The 21,419-nt window shown below is 44.6% G+C and overlaps 1 protein-coding gene across 1 annotated transcript in view; it reads right to left on the bottom strand.

The window, feature by feature from the left end:
* Window positions 1–21,419, bottom strand: part of ATP2B2 (ATPase plasma membrane Ca2+ transporting 2) — a 378,813-nt gene that overhangs the window by 201,885 nt on the left and 155,509 nt on the right. The window contains 1 exon segment of the mRNA XM_018038308.1: window positions 5,747–5,841. The gene's annotated coding sequence lies outside the window, so the exon portion shown is untranslated.

Consider the following 21,419-nt stretch of genomic DNA (forward strand, 5'->3'; position numbering starts at 1 on the left):
CTGGCACTTCCTCTATTCCACAAGGGCTCAGCGCCCACTGTGGGTCAGGGACTAGGGATACACAGATAAACAGACGTGGGCTCTGCTCAGGGAGGGGATTCCCTGGTGGCTCAGTGGTAAAGAATCTGCCTGCAATTCAGGAGACCTGGGTTCGATCCCTGGGTCGAGAAGATCCCCTGAAGAAGGCAGTGGCAATCCACTCCAGTATTCTTGCCTGGGATCTCTCATGGACAGAGGAGCCTGGTGGGTTACAGTCCAAGGGGTCGCAGAGAGTCAGACACGACTGCATGACTAAGTATGCGGGCACATACAGGGAGCGAGGAGCATGAAGACTCTGACGTGATCCATGTGCTCAGAGAGGTTGGATCACTTCCTCTGGGTCACACAGCCAGCAGGGAATAAGGCATGAAAGTCAGACCTGTTTGACTCTCAGGCCCAAGCAGGCTCTTTCCACTGCCCCCCACTCTTGGAGACTTTAGAGTCTAGTGAGAGAGCTCTAACTGAACAACCAAATAAAACCCAGCAGGATGCCCTCTACCACAGGAGAGGCATATCTGAGGGCTGCGGAGAACGAGAAGGAGAGTGACTGATCTCCATGGGGGATGGTTCCAGGAGAGGTGAAACGTGAGCAGGGCCTTCCATTCTCAAGCTTAAGAAACCACATAACTCGTGTGGCTAAGACTGTGTTAAGTAAGAGCCCTGATGCCCTGAGTGAGGAGTCCTGGGTTTATTTATGCGTAAAATGCCCGAGAACGAGCTGCATGAACGGGGGGTCATCTCTGCTCTTGGCCACAGAACAGGTGGTGAGGTCCCTGTCCCTGGAGGTAAGCAGCAAGACATTTTGAAAAGGTGCCAGTCACAGGGTGGGATTGTGAAGGAGTTCTTTGGCTCCTTCCAGTAATAAGATGTTCGAGTTTTATTATTCTTTCCTAGTGAAGGAAGGCGGGTCCCTTTTCAGGTCTCCCACTGACCCTGGGGAAGGGCGCCCTGAACCCCAGGCACCCAAGACTGAGAGTGGGCAACTGTTCCCACTGGGGCCACTGGGACCAGAGACCCACTGGGCAGCTGGTGATACTCCACACCCTGAAACGTCCTCTCCCACCCAATTCGTTCAACAGTCTCAACATGGAGGGCTTTTTACTCCCATTTTAAAGACATAAAACTGAGGAGGCAGAAATCTAAACACCTTGTGAAGACTGCATGACTGGGACCTGAAACCGCCAGTGGGAGAACTGTGCAGCCTGGCAGCTCTCACCGTGCCCGCCTCCCCAGACAGAAGCTGTGCTGAGCAGCCTCAGGGTGTGGAGTGCACGGCCCCAGCCTCTTTGCTCCATCCCTGGCATTCCAGACTCTCGGACTGCCTGGCCAGGGGAAGACAAGTCACGAACTAGGAGAAAATACTTGCAATCGTATGGATAACAAAGGATATATTCATACACAATATATACTATAAAGAGGTGGCTTAGAAAGTAAAGAATCTGTCTGCAATGCAGGAGACCCAAGTTCAATCTCTGGGTCAGGAAGATCCCTAGAGAAAGGAATGGCTATCCACTCCAGCATTCTGGCCTGGGGAATTCCATGAACAGAGGAGCCTGGCGGGCTACAGTCTATGGGGGTCACAAAGAGTCTGACTCGACTGAGACTAATGCTTTCACTTTTCAGATAACAAAGGAGGCATTCATAGAAAACATATACTATAAAGAACTCCATAAGACAATTCTGGCGTTTAGTTGCTAAGTCATTTCCAACTCTTTGCGACCCCATGGACTGTAGCCTGTTAGGCTCCTCTGTCCATGGGGTTTTCCAGGCAAGAATACTGGAGTGGGTTGCCACTTCCTTCTCCAGGGAATCTTCCTGACCCAGGGATCGAACCCACATCTCCTGCATTGCAGGTGGATTCTTCACCACTGAGCCACCTGGGAAGTCCAACCAATAAGACAAACAACCTAACAACAAAAGAGAGGCAAAAGACTTATAGAAACATGTTGAGTACTGTTCGAGCCCTTGCATGCACACGTTTTCACGTATCACGCGGCACTTCTGCACACACTGTCCCCTGATGCCAGCACTGCCCCTCAGACAGGAACTGCCATCCACCTCTGTAGAAGGGCTGCCTTGCTTTGTAAACTAGTGTTAGTTCCTATGGCCTAAGACGTTGCTGTGGTGTAGAAAGTCTGCCAGTTGGATTTATTTATAGGGAAGGATGCCTGTAGTTTTTGCTTAAAAGAAGTTCCCCTGGGACTGTTTTTGGGGTTGTTTCTGAGCAGACTTGGGGTAGACATTTCTCATGGATGTGATCTGACTTGATGAACCCCTCCCTCTTGGTTCACTTCTCTCTGGATGCTCTTGTCAGCAGAGAGGGTGGCGGGATGTCTCTACAATGATGTCAAGGAGCTGAGCCTGCCCACGTTGGCTTGTCTCTGCTTCTGCAGGTGGGTCAGGCTCTGGGAGGCCCTCTGCTTTGGCCACTAAAGAGCCAGCGGGCTCTTGGGGGGACAGTCCAGCCCTTTGTGATTTCCCACAGCTCCTGGAGTGCCTGCCTCACTCCCCAACATGGCTGGGACTCTGGCCCAGCCAAGGCTTGGCCCCAGACTTGGGAATGCAGATGGAGCCAGGTTAGATGTAGGTGGTTGACGTCCCCCCAGCTTACACTGCATTTTGCGAGAAGCCTGGACTCTGGAGCTAGAACTCCTGGGTTCAAATCTTGGCTAGGGAAAGCTCTGTGCTTCAGTGTCCTCTTCTATAAGACGGGGATAAAGGTCGTGCCTGCCTTATAGGCTGTTGTGAAGACTAAATGACCAGATTTGTTTTTTTTTTTTTTTTAATGACGATCACTTTAAAAGTCTTTACTGAATTTGTTACAACCTTCCTTGTTTCTGTTTTATGCTTTGGTTTTTTGACCTCAAGGTATGTGTGATCTTAGCTCCCCAACGAGGGATCAAGCTCCCACCTTCTGAACTGGAAGGTGAGGTCTTAACCACTGGACCACTAGGGAAGTCCCCAGTTAGCATTTGTTAAAGCATTCAGAATAGGGCCTGGCATGTAGCCAGCACTGTATTAAGCAACTGCTCTCATCGCTGTTAGCATTGCTACTGTTATCATTTCCCTCAGCCACCGTGGATGGAGGGCCGTATATATGGAGTCAGATGGACGGGGTTCAAACCCCAGCTTTGCCATTAACTCGCTGAGCGACCCTGGGCATTTCACCTAACTGCTCTGTGCCTTGGTCCCCTCCCTCTTCTGTGAAATGGAGATAATGAACATACATATGTAACAGGCTGGTGGTGAGGATAAGAGGCTCAGACCAGTGCCTGGCTCCCAGAAAGTGCCTAGTGAATCCTAGGCACCATTATTCTCATCGATATCTGAGTTACCGTGACTTCTGCCAGGTCAGGCCAGGCGCTGCTCGGCTGCCCTGGGAGGAACTCACCATCACCTTGGACAGATCCACCAGCACTTGGGGCCCCCTCAGCCCCTCCTTGGATTCTCTCTGCCCACCCCCAACACTCCAGACCTAGAACTCTGACCCAGCCCTTCCCAGCATGCTGCCACTCCCCAGTCCTCTCCTAGCTGCAGAGGGGTGTTTTCCTAACACTCATCAGATTGCTAGAGCCCTCCAACAGCTTAGCCGCTGCATCCAGACTGTAATTTAAACTCCTCTTGGGGGTCCTCTAGGCCTGGCCCCAAGGGCCCTGCTGACGAGGTATCCCCCTGCCTGCATAGCCTACTTGGGGGCCTCACTCACCCCTCCCCAGCCCACTGTCTTCCTCATGCTTCCTTAGCTCCATCAGGGCCACTTGCCCCTTGCCCCTACCCTCATCTGCTCAGAACGCTCTCCCCGAACCTGTCCCCCTCCCCACCCCTGTGCCTTGCCCCAGACCTCTGCATGGCTGGCTGCTTCCGTCAGAGGGACCTCTGGCCAGAAGTCCCCTCCTTAGGGGCTGCCCAGCACTCCCACCCTGCTGCTCTGCTTCGCTTTATTCAGAGCTAGTCATGTCCAAAAGCCATCTTCTGTGTTTATGTGGTCAGCTGTATGAGGAGCAGGTCTCGTGTGTTTCATTCTCAAGGGTACTCCAAGGTGGATCAGAGCATAACAGAGGCTGCACATAGAAGATGCTCAATAAACACTCACAAACAGATAAAGAGGTAGTTGAGCCAGCCCTGGCCCCAAGCATCCTTTGTTGTTGATGATGGGTCACTAAGTTGTGTCCAACTCTGAAACCCCATGGACTGCAGCACGCCAGGCTTCCCTGTCCTTCACCATCTCCCAGAATTTGCTCAAACTCACGTCCACTGAGTCAGTGACGCCATCCAACCATCTCATCCTCTGTCGTTCCATTCTCCTCTTGCCCTCAGTCTTTCCTAGGTCTTTATCCCACATCAGGGTCTTTTCCAATGAAGAGCTCATGCATCTTTGGTATTATGTAATAAAAGAGGTTGAGCCCCAATGGTGAAAACACTAAATCTTCGCCAACCTTGTGAGCCTTGGAAGCTTTTCAACCGGTCTCGGGAAGAGGAGGAGGGGTGGGTGTCACCTCCTGTTCCTGTGGATGGCTCATAGACGGCTCTCCTCAACCTCCTTCTGCACCCACGCCTGTCAAAAGCTGCTGGGTTTAAACACCCATGTTTCTGTTCCACATTATTGATTGTTTAGTATTCAAGAGATGGCATTAAATAAATATGTGCACGATTATGTAATGTGTTTGGAAACAATCTGGTTGGTCCCAAAGTGCTTGGGCAAGAAACAGAACTTCAGCGAGGCAAGAGATCTGGGTGATCTCCAAGGGTTGAGAACAGAGGCACGTGGCCCAGCTGCCTGTCTACTCCTTCCCCTGTTTGGGTCTGGACTCACTCATCTTCCTTGGTGCAGGCAGGGTGGGGTAAGTAGGAAGTGAGCTCAGAATCTCTGAGTTGCACCCTGGATCTCCCAACTCCTGGCTGGTAGTTACTTCTCTCTGGGTCTCAGTCTTCTCACCTGTGAAAGGGGCTGATGACACCTTCTGAGGTCAGAGAAGATGCTGACTTGAGCTCTGGCTCAGAGGCTGTTTTACTTTCGGAAAGTAAGTTGGGTCTGATGCTCGAAGATGAGCAGCGTGACCTCTGGTCCCTGACAGGTGTGGATCTCGGGGAGTAGGCATGGACTTGGAGGTCCACAGGTATATAATGCAAGGCAGATCAAGCAAGGCATTACAGAGGCCCAAAGAAAGGGATTTGGGAAAACAGAAGATGAGGTTAATCCCACAGAGCTACCATAGGGGCTGGCTCTGGAAGGCCGGATGGCATTGTGACCCTGGAGAGACAGCTGCCCATTCAACTAACATGCACTAGACAACCAGGCATCTATTTACTCAGCTGAGCACCTACCATCTTCCAGCTACTCTGCTAAGCACTTCGCATGGACTATCTCTGCTTGACCTCGACAAGAAAGAAACGCTGCTGCCGCCCGATTTCACTGAGGAGGGAGGGACCTGAGACTCGGTTCCCTATGCGGGGATCCTGCCTTCCTTCCATGAGGCCTTCTCACTCTGCTCTCCATTCAAACGCAAAGACGTGAGGGGGTTTCCCACACCTGCACCGTGGTGCATCAATAATTCACGCGTCCCCACCAGAGTGGCAGAGGGAAGGCGGCTGCTGTCAACCACTGCTTTCCTGCTCGGTGGACCCTCCGTCAGCACCCCTGCACCAGTGCTGTCCTCCCAGGCCTCCGCCACCTCCAGCTCCCACAAAACCCTAGTCTCCAACTCACCCCTCCACGTCTTCTGGTTAAATGAAAGGCGTCAGGGTTCGGAAAATGGGGCCCATGTCTTGCTGCCTCTGGGGACTGGGTGATGAAGTTCAGCTCTGGAAAAGGGGAGAAGGCATCGGTTAGGGCCAGGTGACCCTATGGGGACTCAAGTCAGGAAGGAGTGGGAGGGGAACAGTGGTGGCGCGTGTCCCTATGTGCCGGCACTGGGCTAGCGCCAGGGTCAGGGGGGTGGAGATGGGAGAGAAGCGGGAGGACTCCGCCCCGCCTTCTCCATCAGGACTCGCCTGGGTGGACTTCACCCACTCCCAGGTCCCATCTCAGGGGAACCAGTCTACCCGCCAGGAGAGTGTTAGGGTGAGGTCTCCCTGTCCTCTGATGGCTGCTGTGGCCTGCGAGGGCAGAGGAAGTGAGGCAGAGTGGTCATAGGCCTGTGCTCAGAAGGACAGAGGCACTGGGGCTGGTGGCTGGACTTTCCCAAGCCTCTGTTTCCCCATCTGCAGGACAGAGATAATAGTAACTGTTTTTCTGTGCATTCATGGGCGATGTGTGTGAGCAGTTTTATCACACGCGTAGTGTTATGTAAGCACAGTCACAATCAAGATACAGAACTGTTCTGTCACCATAAGCTTCCTTGGGCAGCCCCATTGAAGCCACCCCCACCCACCTGCATCCCTTGTTGTTCAGTTGCTGAGTTGTCTCCAACTTTTTGCGACCCCATGGACTGCAGTCCTGGAGTTTGCTCAAAGTCAAGGCCACTGAGTAGGTGATACTGCCTAACCATCTCATCCTCTGGCATCCACTTCTCCTTCTGCCTTCAGTCTTTTCCAGCATCAGGGTCTTTACCAATGAACTGGCTCCTAACACCAGGTGGTCAGAGTGTTGGAGCTTCAGCTCCGGCACTGAGCCCCCAGGGAAGCGCCCTGCACCCTTAACTCCTGGCAGTCATGAATCTCTATAATATTGTTTCTTCAAAGATGTCTATAAATGATATCATGCCATATGTGACCTTCTGGGATGGCTTTTTTCATGCAGCACAGTTCTGTGGAGATTCAGCAGGTTGTTGTATGTATGGACAGTTCAACGCTTTTTAGGTGAGTACCACCCATGATGTGGGGGGACCACGGGTAGCTGAATCAACCATTAAAGGGCATCTGGGTTCCTTCCAGGTTTTGATTAATATGAGTAAAGCTGCTATAAACCTTTGTGTACAGAGTTTTTGTGTGAACATAAGTTTACATTTATTTGGCATGAATGCTCAGTAGGACAATTATTGGGTCATACGGTAGTCCTATATTTAGGCGTTTTTGTTTGTTTGTTTTAAAGAGACTTCCAGACTCTTTTCTAGGGTGGTTGTACCATTTTACATTCGCATCTACACTGTATGAGTGATCCAGTTTCTCTGCATTCTCATCAGCAGTTGGTGTGATCACTTTTTATTTTAGCTGTTTTGATAGGTGTGCAATAATATCTTACTGTGGTTTTAATTTGCCTTTCTTTGATGGCTAGTGATGTTGAACATCTTTTCATGTGCTTGTTTTCCATCTGTATATTCTCTTCATAGAAATGTCTCTCTACGACTTTTATCCATTATCTAATTGGATTTTTTTAATGGTTGAATTTGGAGAGGATTTTTATACTTATTAGATATCAGTACTTTGTTAGATTTTGTGGTTTGCAAATATTTTTCTTCCAGTCTGTAGCTTTTCATCATCTTCTTAACAAGTTTTTTTGTTTGTTTTCGCAGATCATGAACTTTTAATTTTCTGAAGTCCCAATTATCTTTTTTTTTTCTTTTATAGATCATGCTTTGGTGTCAAGTTTAATAATTATTTAGTCCTAGATCCTGGAGATTTCCCTCTTACATTTTTCCCCTAAAAGTTTTATAGTTTTACATTTTATATTTAAGACCATTATCCATTCTGAGTTACTTTGTATAAGGTGAGAGACTTAGATAGGATTTTTCCTTTTTTTTTTTTTTTTTTTTTGCCTGCTGCTGCTGCTGCTAAGTCACTTCAGTCATGTCCGACCTTGATGTCCAAATACTTCAACATCACTTCTTGAAAAAGTTATCATCTTTCTTCTATTGAATTGCTTTTGTATCTTTGTCAAAAATCAGTTGGGCTTGTTTGCATGTGTCTATTTCTCAATCTTTTATTCCCTCCATTGACCTACATGTCATCTCTCTGTTGATACCATAAAGTCTTGATTTCTATATAATAAATCTTGAAATCAGGTAGACTGACTCTTCTTATTCTTCTTTTTCAAAATTGTTTCAGCTATTCAAGCTCCTCTGCTATTCCATATAAGTTTTAGAGTAATCTTTTCTACATCTATAAAAATTTTGTTCGGATCTTGATAGGAATTGCAGAGACTAACATGTTTACTGTGGTGAGGCTTCCAATCCACGAACACATGTCACTCCATTTATCTATATCTTCTTTGGTTTCTCTCATCGGACGAAAAAAAATATTTCTCAGCATACAAATCTTGTATGTTTTGTTAAATTTACACCTAATTATCTCACTTCTGAGTTACTGTAAATGGCATTGCATTTTTAATTATGGTACACCCATGTTCCCTGTTAGTATACAGAAATACAATAGATTTTTGTATGTTTACCTAGTACCCTGTGACCTTCCTGAAATCACTCATTAGCTCCAGGAGGTTTTTCTTGTTTTCCCTTTGATATAGTCTTTGGGATTTTTCATGCAGACAATGAAGTTATCTACAAATGGGGAAAATTTATTTCTTCCTGTCCAACTTGTATTCCTTTTCTTGTCTTGTCTTACTGCATTGGCTAAAATTTACAGCACTATTTGAATATAAGTGGTGAGAGCTGACATTCTTGCCTTATTCTGTTTTAGGAGAAGTCATTCAGTCTTTAACCATTAAGATAATATTAGCTTAGTTTTTTCCAGATGTTCTTTATCACGTTGAGCAAAATCCCTTCTATTCCTATGTTTCTGAGCATTATACCATGAGTGGTTGTTGAATGTTATCAAATGCTTTTCCTGCATTAGTAGATATAATGCATGATTTTTCTTTAGACGATTAGCCTGGTAGATTATGTTAATTGATTTTTTATTTTTGAAAGAAATATTTTATTTTACATACTTTTATTAAGATACTTAAAATCCATGTGTTAAATTTTAGGAATATTCAACAAGTGACAACTGATTGATAAACTGGTACAAAGTAACATGTCACTGATCTTTGCTGTAACCCAAGAACAAGTTCATTTTTACGAAGTAAGCAAACATAATTCAGAAAATTCTTTGGGAAATTATTTAATGTGAAACTTTGGCTCTGAGTTTAATACATAGGAAGGTGGTGAAGGTGAAAGCTGCTCAGTCGTGTCCAACTCTTTTGTGACCCCGTGGACTATACAGTCCATGGAATTCTCCAGGCCAGAATACTGGAGTGAGTAGCCTTTCCCTTCTCCAGGGGATCGTCCCAACCCAGGGACCGAACCCAGGTCTCCCACATTACGGGGCAATTCTTTACCAGCTGAGACACAAGGGAAACCCTTATTACATAGGAAGCCATTCAGCTCAGTTCAGTCGCTCAGTTGTGTCGGACTCTGCAACCCCATGAACCGCAGCATGCCAGCCCTCCCTGTCCATCACCAACTCCCGGAGTCCACCCAAACCCATGTCCATTGAGTCAATGATGCCATCCAACAATCTCATCCTCTGTCCTCCCCTTCTCCTCCTGCCCTCAGTCTTTCCCGGCATCAGGGTCTTTTCCAATGAGTCAGCTCTTCGCATCAAGTGGCCAAAGTAGTGGAGTTTCAGCCTCAACATCAGTCCTTCCAATGAACACCCAGGACTGATCTCCTTTAGGATGGATTGGTTGGACTTCCTTGCAGTCCAAGGGACTCTCAAGAGTCTTCTCCAAATCACAGTTCAAAAGCATCAATTCTTTGGCGCTCAGATTTCTTTGCAGTCCAACACTCACATCCATACATGACCACTACAAAAACCATAGCCTTGACTAGACGCACCTTTGTTGGCAAAGTAATGTCTCTGCTTTTCAATATGCTATCTAGGTTGGTCATAACTTTCCTTCCAAGGAGTAAGAGTCTTTTAATTTCATGGCTGCAATTGCCATCTGCAGTGATTTTGGAGCCCAGAAAACTAAAGTCAACCACTGTTTCCACTGTTTCCCCATCTATCTGCCATGAAGTGATGGGACCAGATGCCATGAATTTAGTTTTCTGAATGTTGAACTTTAAGCCAACTTTTTCACTCCCCTCTTTAACTTTCATCAAGAGGCTCTTTAGTTCTTCTTCACTTTCTGCATAAGGGTGGTGTCATCTGCATATCTGAGGTTATTGATATCTCCTGGCAATCTTGATTCCAGCCTGTGCTTCTTCCAGCCCAGCGTTTCTCATGATGTACTCTGCATAGAAGTTAAAGAAGCAGGGTGACAATATACAGAGTTGACGTACTCCTTTTCCTATTTGGAACCAGTCTGTTGTTCCATGTCCAGTTCTAACTGTTGCTTCCTGACCTGCATATAGGTTTCTCAAGAGGCAGGTCAGGTGGTCTGGTATTCCCATCTCTTTCAGAATTTTCCAGTTTATTGTCGTCTACACAGTCAAAGGCTTTGGCATAGTCAATAAAGCAGAAATAGATGTTTTTCTGGAACTCTTGCTTTTTCCATGATCCAGAGGATGTTGGCAATTTGATCTCTGGTTCCTCTGCCTTTTCTAAAACCAGCTTGAACATCTGGAAGTTCATGGTTCACGTATTGCTGAAGCCTGGCTTGGAGAATTTTAAGCATTACTTCACTAGCATGTGAGATGAGTGCAATTGTGCGGTAGTTTGAGCATTCTTTGGCATTGTCTTTCTTTGGGATTGGAATGAAAATGGACCTTTTCCAGTCCTGTGGCCACTGCTGAGTTTTCCATATTTGCTGGCATATTGAGTGTAGCAGTTTCACAGCGTCATCTTTCAGGATTTGAAATAGCTCAACTGGAATTCCATCACCTCCAGTAGCTTTGTTCGTAGTGATGCTTCCTAAGGCCTACTTGACTTCACATTCCAGGATTGTCTGGGTCTAGGTGAGTGATCACACCATCGTGATTATCTTGGTCGTGAAGGTGTTTTTTGTACAGTTCTTCTGTGTATTCTTGCCACCTCTTCTTAATATCTTCTGCTTCTGTTAGGTCCATACCATTTCTGTCCTTTATTGAGCCCATCTTTGCGTGAAATGTTCCCTTTGTATCTCTAATTTTCTTGAAGAGATCTCTAGTCTTTCCCATTCTGTTGTTTTCCTCTATTTCTTTGCATTGATCACTGAGGAAGGCTTTTTTATCTCTCCTTGCTATTCTTTGGAACTCTGCATTCAAATGGGTATAACTTTCCTTTCCTCCTTTGCTTTTCACTTCCCTTCTTTTCACAGCTATTTGTAAGGCCTCCTCAGACAGCCATTTTGCTTTTTTGCATTTCTTTTTCTAGAGGATGGTCTTGATTCCTGTCGCCTGTACAATGCCACGAACCTCCATCCATAGTTCATCAGCCACTCTGTCTATCAGATCTAGTCCCTTAAATCTGTTTCTCACTTCCACTGTATAGTCATAAGGGATTTGCTTTAGGTCATACATGAATGGTCTAGTGGTTTTCCCCACTTTCTTCAATTTCAGTCTGAATTTGGCAATAAGGTGTTCATGATCTGAGCCATAGTCAGCTCCCGGTCTTGTTTTTGCTGACTGTATAGAGCTTCTCCATCTTTGGCTGCAAAGAATATAGTCACTCTGATTTCGGTGTTGACCATCTGGTGATGTCCATGTGTAGAGTCTTCTCTTGTGTTGTTGGAAGAGGGTGTTTGCTATGACCAGTGCATTTTCTTCGCAAAACTCTGTTAGTCTTTGCCCTGCTTCATTCCGCATTCCAAGGCCAAATGTGCCTGTTACTCCAGGTGTTTCTTGACTTTCTACTTTGCATTCCAGTCCCCTATAATGAAGAGGACATCTTTTTTGGGTGTTCGTTCTAGAAGGTCTTATAGGTCTTCATAGAACCGTTCAACTTCAGCTTCTTCAGGTTACTGGTTGGGGCACAGACTTGGATTACTGTGATATTGAATGGTTTGCCTTGGAAACAAACAGAGTTCATTCTGTTCTTTTTGATATTACATCCAAGCAGTGCCTTTCGGACTCTTTTGTTGACTATGATGGCTATTCCATTTCTTCTAAGGGATTCCTGCCCACAGTAGTAGATATAATGGTCATCTGAGTTAAATTCACCCATTTCAGTCCATCTTAGTTCGCTGATTCCTAGAATGTCGATGTTCACTCTTGTCATCTGTTTGAGCACTTCCAATTTGCCTTGATTCATGGACCTAACATTCCAGGTTCCTTTGCAATATTGCTCTTTACAGCATCGAATCTTGCTTCTATCACCAGTCCCATTCACAGCTGGGTATTGTTTTTGCTTTGGCTCCATCCCTTCATTCTTTCTGCAGTTATTTCTCCACTGATCTCGAGTAGCATATTGGGCACCTACCGACCTGGCAAGTTCATCTTTCAGTGTCCTATCTTTTTGTCTTTTCATACTGTTCATGGGGTTCTCAAGGCAAGAATACTGAAGTGGTTTGCCATTCCCTTCTCCAGTGGACCACATTCTGTCAGACCTCTCCACCATGATCCGTCCGTCTTGGGTGGCCCCACAAGGCATGGCTTAGTTTCACTGAGTTAGACAAGCCTGTGGTCCGTGTGATCAGATTGGCTAGTTGTCTGTGACTGTAGTTTCAGTCTGTCTGACCCTGATCCCCTCTCTCAGTGCCTACCATCTTACCTGAGTTTCTCTTACCTTGGACGTGGGGTCTCTCTTCACGGCTGCTCCAGCAAAGCACAGCCGTGAAGAGGAAAGCCATTACATAATTATTAACACATATCAGATATACTTAATACTAGCAAAGTAGATTCAGTTACTGTTTGCACTTTAAATTCTAAACACAGAGGTGTAGCTGGGAGTTAATTGATTTATAAATGTTGAGCCAACTTTGCATTCCTGGAATAAACCCTCCTTGGTCATGATGCATAATTGCTTTTACATATATCACTGAATTTTATTTGCTAAAGTTTCTTTAAAGATTTTCACATCTACATTGATGAGGAATGTTGGACCCTAGTCTTTTGCGTGTGTGTGTTGCATTTTATTTGTCTGGTTTTGATGTCGGGGTCATTCTAGCTTCAAAAAATGAATTGAAAGTGTTCCTTCCTCTGCTACTTACTGGAAGACACTGTATAGAATTGGTGTTAATTTTTAAAGCATTTGGTAAAATTCTCCAGTGAAACTATCTGATCTGAGGTTTTCTTTTTAGGATATTTAAAATTTAAAAATTCAAATTCCACAATAATTATAGTGCTACTCAAATTATCTGTTTCATATTGGGTAAATTGTAGTAGTTTTCACTTTTTGAGAAATTGGTCCATCTCATTTAGGTTGTCAAAGTCCTGTGCATAGAGTTATTCACAGTATTCCCTTACCCTCCAATTGTATATCTGCAAGGTCTATAGTGATGTCACATTTCATTTTCAATTTCGGTAATTTCTCTCTTTCCCTCTCTTTTTCGCCCGTTAAGTCTTGCTAAAGTTTTGCCAATGTTATTGATATTTTCAAAGATACAAGTCTTCAGTTTCACTGATTTTTCTCTATTCATTTTCTGTTTTCAATTTTATTGATTTCTGCTCTTATCTCTATTATTTCCTTCCTCCTTCTTGATTTGGGTTTATCTGGCTTTTCCTTTTCTAGCTTGTCAAGATGGGAACTTAAATAATTGATTTGAGGCTTTTCTCTTTGCTGACTATTCATCTAGTACTATAAATTTCCCTCTGAGCACCACTTAGGTATGTCACAGACATTTTGACATGTGATATTTCAATTTTATTTTTTCTTAACCCTGGCTGCACAGCATGTGGGATCTTAGTTTCCCGACCAGGAATCAAACCTGTGTCCCCTGCACTGGATGCACTGGACGGCCAGGAAAGTCTCCTGTGATATTTTTATTTTAATTCAGTTCAAAATAGTTTAAAAATTTCAAGTTATACTTTATCATTGACTCATGGATTATTTAGATGTGCATTATTTCATTTCCAAGTAGTTGGGAGATTTTTATGTTCTGTTTCTGTTACTGATTTCTAGCTTGATCTTATTGAAGTTGGAGAACGCATCTTTTCGATATAAATTCTAATTTTGCTGAGGTTTGTTTCATGTCCCAGCATATGGCCTATATGGTATATGTTCTGTGGACACTGAAAATAATGAGTTCTATAAATGTAGATTTGATCCTGTTGGTTGATGATGTTGTTGAGTTCTATATCCTTGCTCTGATATTCTGTCTAATTGCTTTGTCCATTATTGAGAGAGAGGTGTTGACGTCTCCAGCTATAATTGTGGTCAGTTTCATCAGTTTTTTTCCTTCATATATTTTATAGCTCCATTGTTTAGTGCATATATATTTAGAATTGCTATATCTTCTTGGCGGGTGGACTTTTTTATCATTGTATAATATTCCTTCCCAACTCTAGTAATTTTCTTTGCTCTGAGACCTACAGTATCTGATTTTTATATAGTTACTCCTACTTTCATTTGATTAACGTTTGATATGTATTTTGTTTATCCTTTTACTTTCAACATGCCTCTGTGTGTGTGTGTGTGTGTGTGTGTGTGCGTGTGTGTGTGTCCATATGGGTGCTCAGTGGTGCATGACTCTTTGAGACCCCATAGACTGCAGCCTGCCAGAACCCTCTGTCCATGGAGTTTTCCAGGCAAGAATACTGGAGCGGGTTTCCATTTCCTCCTCTAGAGCATCTTCCTGACCCAGGGATTAAACCTGCGTCTCTTGCATCAGCAGGCAGATGCTTTACCACTAGCACCACCTGGGAAACTCCCCTCAACCTGTCTGTATCATTATATTTGAAGTGAGTTTTTTATAGAGAGTATATAGTCAGGTCATGATTTTCAAACCACTTTGTCAATATCTGTCTTTTAATTGGTGTACTTAAACTGTTGACATTTCGTATCATTATTGATGTGTTAAGTTTAGGTGTACAGTTTTAAGTTTTGCTTCTTATTTGTTCTTTCTGCCATGAAATTAAAAGACGCTTACTCCTTGGAAGAAAAGTTATGACCAACCTAGATAGTATATTCAAAAGCAGAGATATTACTTTGCCGACTAAGGTCCGTCTAGCCAAGGCTATGGTTTTTCCTGTGGTCATGTATGGATGTGAGAGTAGGACTGTGAAGAAGGCTGAGCGCCAAAGAATTGATGCTTTTGAACTGTGGTGTTGGAGAAGACTCTTGAGGGTCCCTTGGACTGCAAGGAGATTCAACCAGTCCATTCTGAAGGAGATCAGCCCTGGGATTTCTTTGGAAGGAATGATGCTAAAGCTGAAGCTCCAATACTCTGGACACCTCATGCGAAGAGTTGACTCATTGGAAAAGACTCTGATGCTGGGAGAGATTGCGGGCAGGAGGAGAAGGGGACAACCCAGGATGAGATGGCTGAATGGCATCACGGACTCGATGGACGTGAGTCTGAGTGAACTCCGGGAGATGGTGATGGACAGGGAGGCCTGGTGTGCTGCGATTCATGGGGTCGCAAAGAGTCGGACATGACTGAGCGACTGAACTGAACTGTTCTTTCTGCTAAGTCACTTCAGTCGTGTCCGACTCTGTGTTAGCCCATAGCCGGCAGCCCACCAGGCTCTGCCGTCCCTGGGATTCTCCAGGCAAGAACACTGGAGTGGGTTGCCATTTCCTTCTCCAATGCATGAAAGTGAAACGTGAAAGTGAAGTTGCTCAGTCGTGTCCGACTCTTAGCGACCCCAGGGACTGCAGTCTACCAGGCTTCTCCATCCATGGGATTTTCCAGGCGAGAGTAGTGGAGTGGGGTGCCACTGCCTTCTCCGTTTGTTCTTTCTACATACACTTAAAACCACATCAGAAAGTGTGACAATTTTTGTTTTAGTCATCGAATATAATTTAGAAAAGTTGAGAAGGGGAAGAAAGGGCCAGTTGCATTTACCCACATTTTTGCTTACCGTATTCTTTTTTCTTTCCTGATACTCAAAGGTTCACTTTTTCTTGTTTCCTTTCTGTTTGGAAACCTTCTGCTAGCATTCTTTTAGGGTGGGTCTTCTGGCAAGAAATTCTCTGTTTTTCTTAATTCTGAGAATGTCTTGGTTTCCCCTATATTCTTGAAGAATATTTCCCCTGGATATCAGGTTCTGAATTGACAGTTCTTTCCTTTCAGCATTTGGAAACTGGTTTGTCGCTTCCTTCTGGCCCCCGTGGCTTCTGATGAGAAAGTCACTGTCATTTGAATTGTTTCCCCTTTACAGAGGAGGTGTCATTCTTCTCTCACTGCTTTTAAGATCAGAAGTTTAACTATTTTGTATCTTGGTGTGGATTTTACTGAATTTATTCTCTTTCAAGTTTTGCTCAGCTTCACAAACCTGTAGATTCATGTTATTTGCCAAATCTGGGACGTTTTCAGCCACTGTTTCTTCAAGTATTTTTTTTTTTCTTTTTCCGGTTCCATTTCCTCTCTTGATTGCTTCCAGTAGTCGAATGACACAAACATTAGATCTTCTGTTATAGCCTCACAAGTCTCCGAGGCTGTGTTTTTCATTTCTCTTGTGTCTATTTTCTCTTGGTTATTCAGATTAGGTAATACAGATTATTTCTATCGCCCTGTATTCCCATTCAGGGATTCTCTCCTCTGTCCCCTCCAGCCCTCAATTAAGCATATGCACTGATTTTTTTTTCTTTTAAATTTCAGTTTTCATATTTTTCAGTTCTAAAATTTCCCTTCAGCTCTTCTCTATCTTTATTTTTCTTCGCTGATACACTGTATTTTTTGTTTTAATTTGTTTCAAGTGTGTTCCTAATTGTTCCTTGGAGCATATTTATGATGACTGCTTTAAAATCTTTGTCAGTTAATTCCAACATCTCTGTCATATTGGTGTTGCCTTCTATTGATTGTCTTTTTTTTTTTTTTCATTCAGTTTGAGATCTTCCTCATTCTTGTTATAAGTGAATTTCTATTGATATTTGGGCATTTGGGGCATTATTATTCTATTGATACTTGGGCAACCAGACTCTGGATCTCACTTAAACTTTGTGTTTTAGCTGGCTTCCTCTGACACTACTCCAGCTGAGAAAGGGGAGTGGTTGGGAAATCAAGCTCCCCATCAGGCCCCCACTGATACCTACATGGCTGAAATGGGTAGGTCTGCCTTCTTACAGCTCCTAGTGTGGTCTCTCCACCAGCACGACAGGGACTGGGGTGAGGTCTTGTTACCACTTAGTGGGGAATGAAAGTCCTGGGTCCCTACCTGGCCTTCTCTGACACCACCCTCGTGGAGCACTCGAGATGCTTCATTGCAGTCTGGTGAGGGGGGGAGTCTAATCTCCCCACTGGATCTTTGCTGGTGTGGGTGGAGCCTCAGTGTTTTCCATGGTGTTCGGTTAGAGCAGAGCAGTTTTTGTTGGTAAGTATCTGTTCTGCCAGGGCTTTCCAGGTGGCACTAGAGGTAAAAGAACCTGCCTGCCAATGCAAGAGACTCAAGAGACACGAGTTCAATCCCTGGGTCTGGACGATCCCCTGGAGGGTGGCATGGGAACCCACTCCAGTAGTCTTGCCTGAAAAATCCCACTGAGAGAGGAGCCTGGAGGGCTACAGTCCACAGGGTAACAGAGTGGGTGGAACTGAAGTGACTTCACACACATGCACATCTGTTCAGCTAGGCTGCCCTTTTCTTGCCTTTTTAGCTAAAGAAACCAGGTTTCTGTCAGGGCACTTTTGATATTTGGGCATTTGGGGCATTATTATTCTATTGATACTTGGGCAACCAGACAAAGTGTCAGGGCACTTTTGTTTGTTTCTTTGTGTTTTGCCTGCCCATTAGCATTTCCTCATTTCTAGCTTCTTCAGCTCCAACTCTGGGCTGTATAAGGCAAAAAGAAACTCCTCATTCACCAGGACCTCATCACTATGCTGTTTCTTGGGTCCCCAGGTCCCAAGAAGCAGGTCTGCCTTCTCTCTATCTTTTAGAGTTTTCTTGTGTTTATATAAGAAACAGTTGTGCCTAGGGACAAGTACCTCTATTCTACTCTCCAACAAGCAGGCGCCTACCTGAGCCCTCTTAACAAGTGCTTTTAGCTCTCTGGAGTTTTCCAGGACCAACTCTATCTTCTTAACATAGCTAAACAGATCAGATATTCTAAGATGCTCGTTATTTTCCATGGACTCCCAGCTTTCTACCTGACCCAGGTGAATGCCTACCTGTCCAGTCAGGGCAAGAAGAATTCTAGGCTTTTAGGAGGCCTTTTCTTTCAAAGCTGTAGGTGGCAATGGGTGACTTGGAGCAGAGCCCCAAAGATGGTTGTTAAAACTAGAAATCCAGTTGGGTAATCTGTTTCAGGGTCTCCAGGTCCCACCTTGTGAGGTCTTTTCAGGGGAATGCAGTGTCAGTAATCAAAAACGACTTAAGCCAGCGTGTTAAAGTTCATAACTTTGTCTCATTCCCCACCATGGCTGGCTCCTCCCTCCAGGGCTGTGTATTACCTTTTAGAAGAGGCTCTCAAGTCTGCACCTGATTTCCTTCTCTACCGAGCTCTGGGAGGCAGCAAGCACCCACCACCACCCTTGACGTCCTAAGTGCCTGGCTTTCAGACGTCAGGGACCTACCCAAGACCATAGTTCCATACTGACAGAGCCAGGCTCATACCCAGGTCTTGTGACTCTGACACCAAGGTCATTTTCCAGGCCCCAAATCTTCCCTGTATTTTTTTAATCTAAGTCAGAATGGGTCTCAAAGTATGGTCCATGTGCCCAAGGGTTCCCCCCACCAAGATTCTTACAGGGGGTGCTGAGAGATCAAAACCATCTTCCGAGTAACACTTAGATCTTATTTACCACCTTCACTGGGTTGATATTTGCACTTCTGGCGCAAAGGCAGGAGTGAGTAACACTGCTGGTGCCCTAGCAGGAATCCAGGCAGGGGCACCAAACTGTACAGGTTATCACTGTATTCCTCCTCACCACATGTGGGCAGTAAAAATGCCAGCTTCATCCTGGAACGTCCGAGATGAAGCGGTAAAAATGACTAACTTTATTAACTCTTGCGAGAACACGGAAAGGAAGTGTTTGCATAAGCCCTTACATACATTGTAACCCAAGTATGACGTCTGTTGGAGGAGAGGCTCTCGTGTGAGCATTCGCGTTATGAGCTGAAATTGCCTATTTTCACCAAATGCCATTTTTTTTTCTAACATAAAAAGAACAATCAACAGACACATGATGGTTATTTAGACTTGGGTATTTGGCAGACATTTTCTCAAAAGCAAACAAAGTGAGCCTATCACTTCGAGGAAAACAACTGGCAGTATATGTTGCCAATGATAAAACGTGAGCTTCCAAAGTGACAATGAGAATTGTGGAAGGCTTATGTGTGCCATCATGAACTTGACAGCTCCCTGCTACCAAGAGACATTTCTGATGAGGTCAGTGGGAAGACAAACAATGTTCCTTTTTGATATTGTATAATGAAATGTGCAAACATTTGGAAGGTCTGCATAACTCATTGAGCCAATATTTTCTAAATGACCAATGCAGGAGTGAAAAAGACACGCATGAGTAAAACACCATGCACGAGTTACCAAACCACGCATGAGTAGAAAAGAATTAATCAAAGTGAAAGAAAAATGGATTAGAATGTATAATATGAAAAGTTCGTTGACATTGCTTCAGATTCTTCATTGCAACTAATTTTTAAGATTCTGAGTTGAATTGTGTCCCTCCTAAAGTTCATATTTTGCAGTCTTTACCTCCCAGTACCTCAGAATATAACTGTATTTGGTGACAGGGCCCTTTAAAGAGGGATTAAGTTAAAATGTTAATGCTTAATGTTTAAGCATTAAGTAATGGTCAAAATTCTGCAAGCCAGGCTTCAGCAATACGTGAACCGTGAACTTCCAGATGTTCAAGCTGGAAGAAAAGGCAGAGGAACCAGAGATCAAATTGCCAACATCTGCTGGATCATGGAAAAAGCAAGAGAGTTCCAGAAAAACATCTATTTCTGCTTTATTGACTATGCCAAAGCCTTTGACTGTGTGGATCACAATAAACTGTGGAAAATTCTGAAAGAGATGGGAATACCAGACCACCTGACCTGCCTGTTAAGAAACTTACATGCAGGTCAGGAAGCAACAGTGAGAACTGGACATGGAACAACAGACTGGCTCCAAACAAGAAAAGGAGTATGTCAAGGCTGTATATTGGCACCCTGCTTATTTAACTTCTATGCAGAGTACATCATGAGAAACGCTGGGCTGGAGGAAGCACAAGCTGGAATCAAGATTGCTGGGAGAAATATCAATCACCTCAGATATGCAGATGACACCACCCTTATGGCAGAAAGTGAAGAGGAACTAAAAAGCCTCTTGATGAAAGTGAAAGAGGGGAGTGAAAAAGTTGGCTTAAAGCTCAACATTCAGAAAACTAAGATCATGGCATCTGGTCATCATTTCATGGCAGATAGATGCAGAAACAGTGGAAACAGTGTTAGACTTTATATTTTGGGGGCTCCAAAATCACTGCAGATGGCAATTGCAGCCATGAAATTTAAAGACGCTTACTCCTTGAAAGAAAATTATGACCAACCTAGAATATGCAATGTCTCTGAATATTCAAAAGCAGAGACATTACTTTGCCAACAAAAATCCGCCTAGTCAAGGCTATGGTTTTTCTGGTAGTCATGTATGGAGGTGAGAGTTGGACTGTGAAGAAAGCTGAGTGCGGAAGAATTGGTGCTTTTGAACTGTGGTGTTGGAGAAGACTCTTGGGAGTCCCTTGGACTGCAAGAAGATCCAACCAGTCCATCCTAAAGGAGGATCAGTCCTGGGTGTTCTTTGGAAGGACTGATGCTGAAGCTGAAACTGCAATACTTTGGCCACCTCATGCGAAGAGTTGACTCATTGGAAAAGACTCTGATGCTGGGAGGGATTGGGGGCAGGAAGAGAAGGGGACGACAGAGGATGAGACAGCTGGAAGGCATCACTGACACGATGGACATGAGTTTGAGTGAACTCCAGGAGTTGGTGATGGACAGGGAGGCCTGGCGTGCTGCGATTCATGGGGTCGCAAAGAGTCGGACATGATTGAGCGACTGAACTGAACTGAACTGAAGTTAAAATGTTAAGTTCCCCTTAGACTGCAAGGAGATCAAACCAGTCAATCCTAAAGGAAAGAATCCTGAATATTCATTGGAAGGACTGTTGCTGAAGCTCCAATACTTTGGCCACCTAATGTGAAGAGCTGCTTCATTGGAAAAGACCATGATCCTGGGAAAGACTGAAGGCAGGAGGAGAAGGGGACGACAGAGGATGAGATGGTGGTTAGACAGCATCACTGACTCAATCGACATGAATTTGAGAAAACTCCAGATGTGGAGGACAGAGGAGCTTGGCTTGCTACAGTCCATGAAGTTGCAAACAGTTGGACATGATTCAGTGGCTGAACAACACAACAAGTTAAAATGAAGACATTAAATGGGCCCTAATCCAATCTGATTAGTGTCCTTATAAGAAGAGGGAATTTGGACACGCAGAGAGACACCAGGGCTATCCAAGCAGAGGAAGGACCCTGTGGGGATATAGCAAGA

The sequence above is a fragment of the Capra hircus genome, chromosome 22, assembly GCF_001704415.2.
Source record: "Capra hircus breed San Clemente chromosome 22, ASM170441v1, whole genome shotgun sequence".
NCBI classification, from domain to species: domain Eukaryota; kingdom Metazoa; phylum Chordata; class Mammalia; order Artiodactyla; family Bovidae; genus Capra; species Capra hircus.